The sequence below is a fragment of the Muntiacus reevesi genome, chromosome 5 (genome assembly GCF_963930625.1).
Source record: "Muntiacus reevesi chromosome 5, mMunRee1.1, whole genome shotgun sequence".
Classification (NCBI taxonomy): Eukaryota; Metazoa; Chordata; class Mammalia; order Artiodactyla; family Cervidae; genus Muntiacus; species Muntiacus reevesi.
The window spans coordinates 89,691,736-89,698,639 of NC_089253.1; the positions used below are offsets into that span (position 1 = coordinate 89,691,736).

At 44.1% G+C, this 6,904-nt stretch overlaps 1 pseudogene; it reads left to right on the forward strand.

Annotated features, from left to right (window-relative positions):
• The first annotated feature begins 4,511 nt into the window (after positions 1–4,511).
• LOC136169052 (large ribosomal subunit protein eL30 pseudogene) lies at positions 4,512–4,943 on the forward strand (annotated as a pseudogene).
• The last annotated feature ends 1,961 nt before the right edge of the window (positions 4,944–6,904 follow it).

The window sequence follows — 6,904 nt, forward strand, 5'->3', positions numbered from 1 at the left end:
GGGCGGCCATCTTTGAAAGGGATCACGTGACCCCTCCGGAGAGGCGGGGCTTCTGACCCTAGCAAGAGGCAGCCAATGGGCCGCGGGCGTCGCACCGCCTATTTCCTCTCGCCTGTGTCTCCTCCCGCCTCCGCCCCACCCTCTCCCCCGCAGCAGCGCGGGACAGAGGGAGGGGCGAGGAGGGCCGCGGGCGGGCCGGCGGAGCGCCGAGGGGGCGGGGCGGCGCGGTGCCATGGCGACGGCGCGGGCGGGGGCGCGGCAGGCCTGGCCCAGGTAGATTCCCGGGACCGCCACGCGGCCGGGCGATGGCGGAGGCCGCGGGGCTGGGGCTGGATGGCTGCACCCACAACGGGAAGGTTGGCCAGAAGGGGACACCTGACCGCGACCCCGGCCCGCAGCGGCTCCTTAGCTTCCAGGTTCTTCCCTTTAGCGTCTCACAAACGCCTGGACTAGCCACGATGCTGCCCAAACGAAATAAAAGAAAACGAAAAATGTCTGCTTTCTGGGGCGAGCGTTCACTACCATTCTAACCGCTCACATTTTGAAAAACTTCAACGTAGACTCTTCCACCTCCCCAGAGAAAGCCCATTTAGAAGAAAACTTTAACACAAATAGAACTTCATTTTGCTTTGTCCTTTTAGAGAGTTTCAGATTTTTTAAAAGAAAAAAGTGTGTTCCAAAGTGATGGCAAAATAAAACCAAAAACAAAGTGATGGCAAATTTAAAAGTATAAATCGGTTTGAGACCAAGAAAATTATGAAGTGCATATACAAGGCAGACTTGTGGAGCCAAGAAAAAGAAACCATCGTCCTTACCTGAACAAGAATGCAAAAAATTTTAATTGAAATAAAAGTAATTGACATAGCAACATACTAGTTTTAGGTGTACAACAATGATTTGACATATGTATATATTGGGAAATAATAACCACTTAATTTTAAGTTAACATCCATCACCACACATAGTTTCTTGGGGTTTTTTTCTCTTGGAATGAGCACTTTAAAGAATTATTCTCTTAGCAACTTTCAAATGTATGCTAGTATTGCTAATTATAGTCTCCATGCTGTACATTACATCCCCAGGGACTATTATAACTGAGTTTGTACCCTTTGACCTCCATTTTGCCCACGCCCTGTCCGCCTCTGGCGACCATCAATCTAGTCTGAAGAATGCAAATATTTTATAATATGCAAATCTAAACAGCGGTCAACATTTAACAATATCGTGAAATTACAGATTTTGCCTTGTATGAAGAATATGCTGTTTGGAATGGTTTACTTCATCATAATTTTTAAAATTGCATTCCAGAATTAAAAGAGTCACAATTTTCTTTCTGCTACTTACTTAAAATAGTAACCTGACAGCTAGGTATGTAAGGAATTCCTAAGTAAAATTAGACCGCGTGTCTTTGCATGTTTTCTGCTCTCCAAGAGAGGAATTCTGTGTAAGTCAGAAGTTAGATTCCTGGCGACCTTGGTATTTTAGTACATTTAACATAGTCATTGCAATATAATTTGTGTTCCATATAATTGACCCATTTAAAGTATACAATGGTCTTAGAAAATTTACAGTTATTCAACCATCATCACTAATTCCAGAACATTTCATCACCCCGGAAAGAAACCCTATGCCTATTAACAGTCACTCCCCATTTTCCCCTCCCCTCTCTTGGGACAACCGCTAATCTATTATGGCTAATTTCATGGATGGCACTAGTGGTAAAGAACCTGCCTGCCAATCAATGCATGAGGCGTGAGAGATGCAGATTCCATCCCTGGGTCAGGAAGATCCCCTGGAGGAGGAAATGGCAAGCCACTCCAATATTCTTGTCTAGAAATCCCATGGACAGAGGAGCCTGATTCCTAATATGTGGATGTTCACTCTTGCCATCTCCTATTTGACCACTTCCAATTGACTTGGATTCATGGACCTAACATTCCAGTCACATCCACAAGTGGGCATTGTTTTTGCTTTGGCTCTGTCTCTTCATTCTTTCTAGAGTTATTTCTCTACTCTTCTCCAGTAGCATATTGGGTACCTACTGACCTGGGGAGTTCATCTTTCAGTGTCATATCTTTTTGCCTTTTCATACTGTTCCTGGGGTTCTCAAGGCAAGAATACTGAAGTTGTTTGCCATTCCCTTCTCCTGTGGACCATGTTTTGTCAGAACTCTGGAGTGGGTAGTCATTCCCTTCTCCAGTCGATCTTTCTGACCAGGGATTGAACCCTGGTCTGTGGGCAGATTCTTTATCATCTGATCCACCAGGGAAGCCCTAATCCTAATAACCTCCTGAAGTAATACCATTATGTTGGTGGGGTTTCAATGTATGAACTTGAAAGGGGGCACAAACATTCTACCATAATGATATTCAAATATCATAGGAAATATCCTTTTCATTCTGTTGTTGGAGAAAGTAAAACTGTTAACATTAAATGGGCTGCCCCAAATGAAATGGGGAAATGATTAGGAATCTTCCTTCTGAATTCTTTCCCTATCACCCAAATATCTCTGACTATGTATTACAAGGACGCAATATCTAGCACAAAATGAGTATTCAAAAAACACAAGATAAATTACTATTTACCGAGTAGTGATCCTGTGAAGATTATGCCACAGTATTTTGTTTACTAGGAGTTCCATGTCCTATCCTGCTTTAACATTTTATGATTTATGACCTCTTAAAATAATTGTATTTATTTGCTTTCAGCTGTGCTGGGTCTTTTCTCTCCAGTTGCCATGAGTCGGGGCTACTCTGTAGTTGTGATGCTCAGGCTTCTTGTTGTGGCTTGTAATGTTGTGGACCCCAGGCTCTAGGGCACATGGACTTCAGTAGTTGCAGCGCATGGGCTTGGTAGTTGTGGTTCCTGGGCCCTAGAGTGCTGGCTCAGTAGTTGTGGCACACGCACTTTGTTGCTCCGTGGCATGTGGGATCTTCCCAGACCAGAGGTTGAATCCGTGTCTCCTGCATTGGCAGGCAGATTCTTTACCACTGATCCACCAGGGAAGTCTAATTTATGACATTTTGAATTTCTGACAGAACTCACCTTTAAAGCTGTCTCACCACTTTTTTTTTTTTTACTTTTTATGAAAAATTTTTATTTTATTTTATTTATTTCCCAGGCAAAAACACTGGAGTGAATTGCCATTTCCTTCTCCAGGAGATCTTCCCAACCAGGGATCAAACCTGCATCTCCTGTGTCTCCTGCATTGCAGGCATGTTCTTTACTCACTGAACCATCGGGTAACACTACTAGCTGGTAGCTCAGATGGTAAAGAATCCGCCAGCATCGTGGGAAACCTAGGTTCAATCACTGCATCAGGAAGATTCCCTAGAGAAGGAAATGGTAACCCACTCCAGTATTCTTGCCTGGAGAATACCATGGACAGAGGAACCTGGTGGGCTATGGGGTCCGTGGGGTCGCAAAGGGTGGGACACAACTGAGCAACTAACACTTTCACTTTCATCAAGGGTCAACACTTGCACTGAACTCTGGATTCCTCCCCCTTCCATCTTCTTAAGGACTTTGGTCCAAGATTTATCCTCTTTCTTCTGCACCACCATTTTCTGTCTCCCTACTGGACACATTTCTGCTCTAGGAACACTAACTTTAAAAACCCTACTTTGACCCTGCATCTGCTTTGAGCTATGCCTCTTTTCTTTGCTTCCCTTGACAGCAAAACGTCTCAAAAGGTATTTTGCGTGTTGTTTCCAGGTTTCCCAAGTGACGTAGTGGTAAGGAATCCACCTGCCAATGCAGAAGATGTAAGAGATGCAGGTTTGATCACTGGGTCTGGAAAATCCCCTGGAGAAGGTAATGGCAACCTACTCCAGTATTCTTGCCTGGAGAATCCCGTGGACAGAGGAGCCTGGCAGCTACAGTCCACAGAGTCTCAAAAGAGTGGAACACGCTTGAGTACACATATATACATATTATCTCCATTCCTCCCTTACTCTTCATTCCAGTCTATCCTCTGTCTGTGCCATTGTGAGAAAATTCTCTTCTTGAGATCTCCTAAGACCAGTCTCACTTCTGTGTCCAATATTTATCAGCGTCTCAGTCGCATTCAATCCAGACGAGCACTTCTAAAACACTTTCCCCATTATTGCCTTCCATGAGGTCACAGTTTCCTGGGTTTCCTCTTGCCTCACTGAAGGTTCTTGTTTAGGTTCATTTGCTGCTTTCTCTCCCCAAGCTTTAAATATTGTAGAGCCGCAGGCTCAGTGCCAAGCCCTCTTCTGTCTGCCAACATAAGTGCTGTAGATTAAAATAGGTCCAAAAAGGGGAATAATGCTGGAGATCAGTGTTTCTATTTTGAAGAGGATGGTCATAGAAATGAACCTCTTTACAAAACAGAAATTGAGTCACAGATGTAGAGAACTCACTTATGGTGACCAAAGGGGATAATGGGGTGGGGGATAAACTGGAAGACTGGGATGGACATGTACACGCTACTTATATAAAAAGTAACTAATAATAAGAACCTGTTGCCTTTCTCACTCCCCGGCCATCTTGGCAGCTGCTCTTGGTTGGGGGCGTCCTGCATCTAAAGCAGGAAGATGATGGCCACAAAGAAGATGAAAAAGTCACTGGAGTCGATCAACTCTAGGCTCCAGCTGGTTATGAAAAGTGGAAAGTACGTGCTGGGGTACAAACAGACTCTGAAAATGATCAGACAAGGCAAAGCGAAACTGGTCATCCTCGCCAACAACTGCCCAGCCTTGAGGAAATCTGAAATAGAGTATTACCCCATGTTGGCCAAAACTGGTGTCCATCACTACAGTGGCAATAATATTGAATTGGGCACAGCATGTGGAAAATGTAGTGCACACTGGCTATCATTGATCCAGGTGATTCTGATATTATTAGAAGCATGCCAGAACAGACTGGTGAAAAGTAAATCATGTACAATTTTTCTTTAATAAAACTGGCCAGAGCTTGTTTCAAAAACACTGTTAAAAAAAAAAAAAAAAAAAAAAAAAAGAACCTATTGTATAGCCCAGGGAACTCTATTCAGGGCTCTGTAATGACCTATATAGGAATGGAGTCTAGAAGAGAATGGATGTGGCTTCCCAGGTGATGCTAGTGGTAAAGAACCCACCTGCCAATGCAAGTTAGACGTAAGAGATGCAGGTTCAATCCCTAGGTTGGGAAAATCCCCTGCAGGAGGGCACAGCAAACCACTCCAGTATTCTTGCCTAGAGAACCCCATGAACAGAGGAGCCTGGCGGGCTGCAGTCCATGGGGGTCACACAGAGTCAGACACGACTGAAGTGACTTAGCACACACACACATGTGTAAATGTATGGCTGATTCACTTGGCTGTACAGTAGAAACTAAGACAACAATATAAATCAATGATACTCCAATTAAAAAATTAATTTAAAAAAAGGTTGTCAGAGTAGATCTAACTCAGAAAGTAGCATTTGAAGAAAGACTTGAAGGGATGGAAGAAGTGAACCAAGCAGACATCAGAGGGAGAGCATGAGGAGTAGATGGAATAGAAGGCCCTGAGTCTGGAATAGGTCTGGCAAGTGGCCAGTGTGGCCAAAGAAGAATGAGTGTTAGGGAAAGTAGAAGGTGGTGGCTGTGACTTTTTACTCTAAGATGGGACCTATTGGAATATTTTGAACAGAGAGGTGATCTGATCTCCCTGGTGTTTTAAAAGGATCTCTCGATGCGACATTGAAAACAGACTGTAGGGAACACGAGAGAGAAGCACAGAGACCAGTTAGATGAGAGATGCAATGGTACAGGTAAGAGGTGCTGAGGGCTCAAACCAAGGTGGCAGCAATGAAGGCAGAGAGAAGTGGATTTTTAAAAAAAATTTTAGATTGGAGTATACTTGCTTTACAACACCATGTAAAGCTGCACAACAAAGTGAATCAGCCACTCTGGATATGTCTTGAAGAAACAGCCAACAGAAATTGGGAGTGGGGCAGGAGAATAAATGAGAAATGAGAGAAGTCAAGGATGATTCCAACTACTATTAGAAAGAGAAGTTGCCATTCATTGAGATGGGGAGGACTATGGGTGGAGTAGACTTTAAGGGGGAGAAGATTAGGAGTTCAGTTTGGGGCATATTAAGTCTAAGATATCTACTAGACTTCGAAGTAAAGATGTCAAGTAGGTGGCTGGCCATACAGATCTGGAGACAGATCCAGACTAGAGATATCAGTTGAGCATCTCTGATGCATAAATGAAATGCAAAATCATGAGATGAGATGAGTGACTGTAGTAAGAATTTGAAACTGTTAGTCACTCAGTCGTGTCTGACTCGTTTCAACCCCATGCACTGTAAGGGCTCCCCTGTCCATGGAATTCTCTAGGCAAGAATACTGGAGTGGGTAGCCATTCTTTTCTCCAGTGGAGCTTCCTAACCCAGGGATCAAACCTGGATCTCCTGCATTGCAGGCAGAATCTCTACTATCTGAGCCACCAGGGAAGTCCAGTAAGAAAAGAGGTCTCCAGATTGATCCCTGGGACATCCACATGAAGAAACAAGGAGTGAAAAGAAATCAGCAAAGGGAAATGACTTGTCTGTAGTTGGTGGAAAACCAGGAGACTGTGGTATCTGCTAAGTCAAGTGAACAAAGTGTTGAAGGAAAGCGGTAATAATCAGTTGTTTCAAACGCTGCTAAGTGACGCAAGATGAAGATTGTCCATTGAATTTACCAACAAGCAGCTCTTTCATGACTTTCGTAGCAGTTTTGGTGGATTGATGGGGCAGGAACCTGATCAGGGTGTATGTAGGAAAGAATACAAGGACAGACGACTCTCTCAAGAAGTTTTGGGGCAGGGGACTTTCCTAATGGTCCAGCGTGGACCTAATGGTCCAGGTGGTCAAGAACCCACCTTCGAACGCAGGGGGTGGGGTTCAATCTCAGGTTGGAGAACTAGGAAC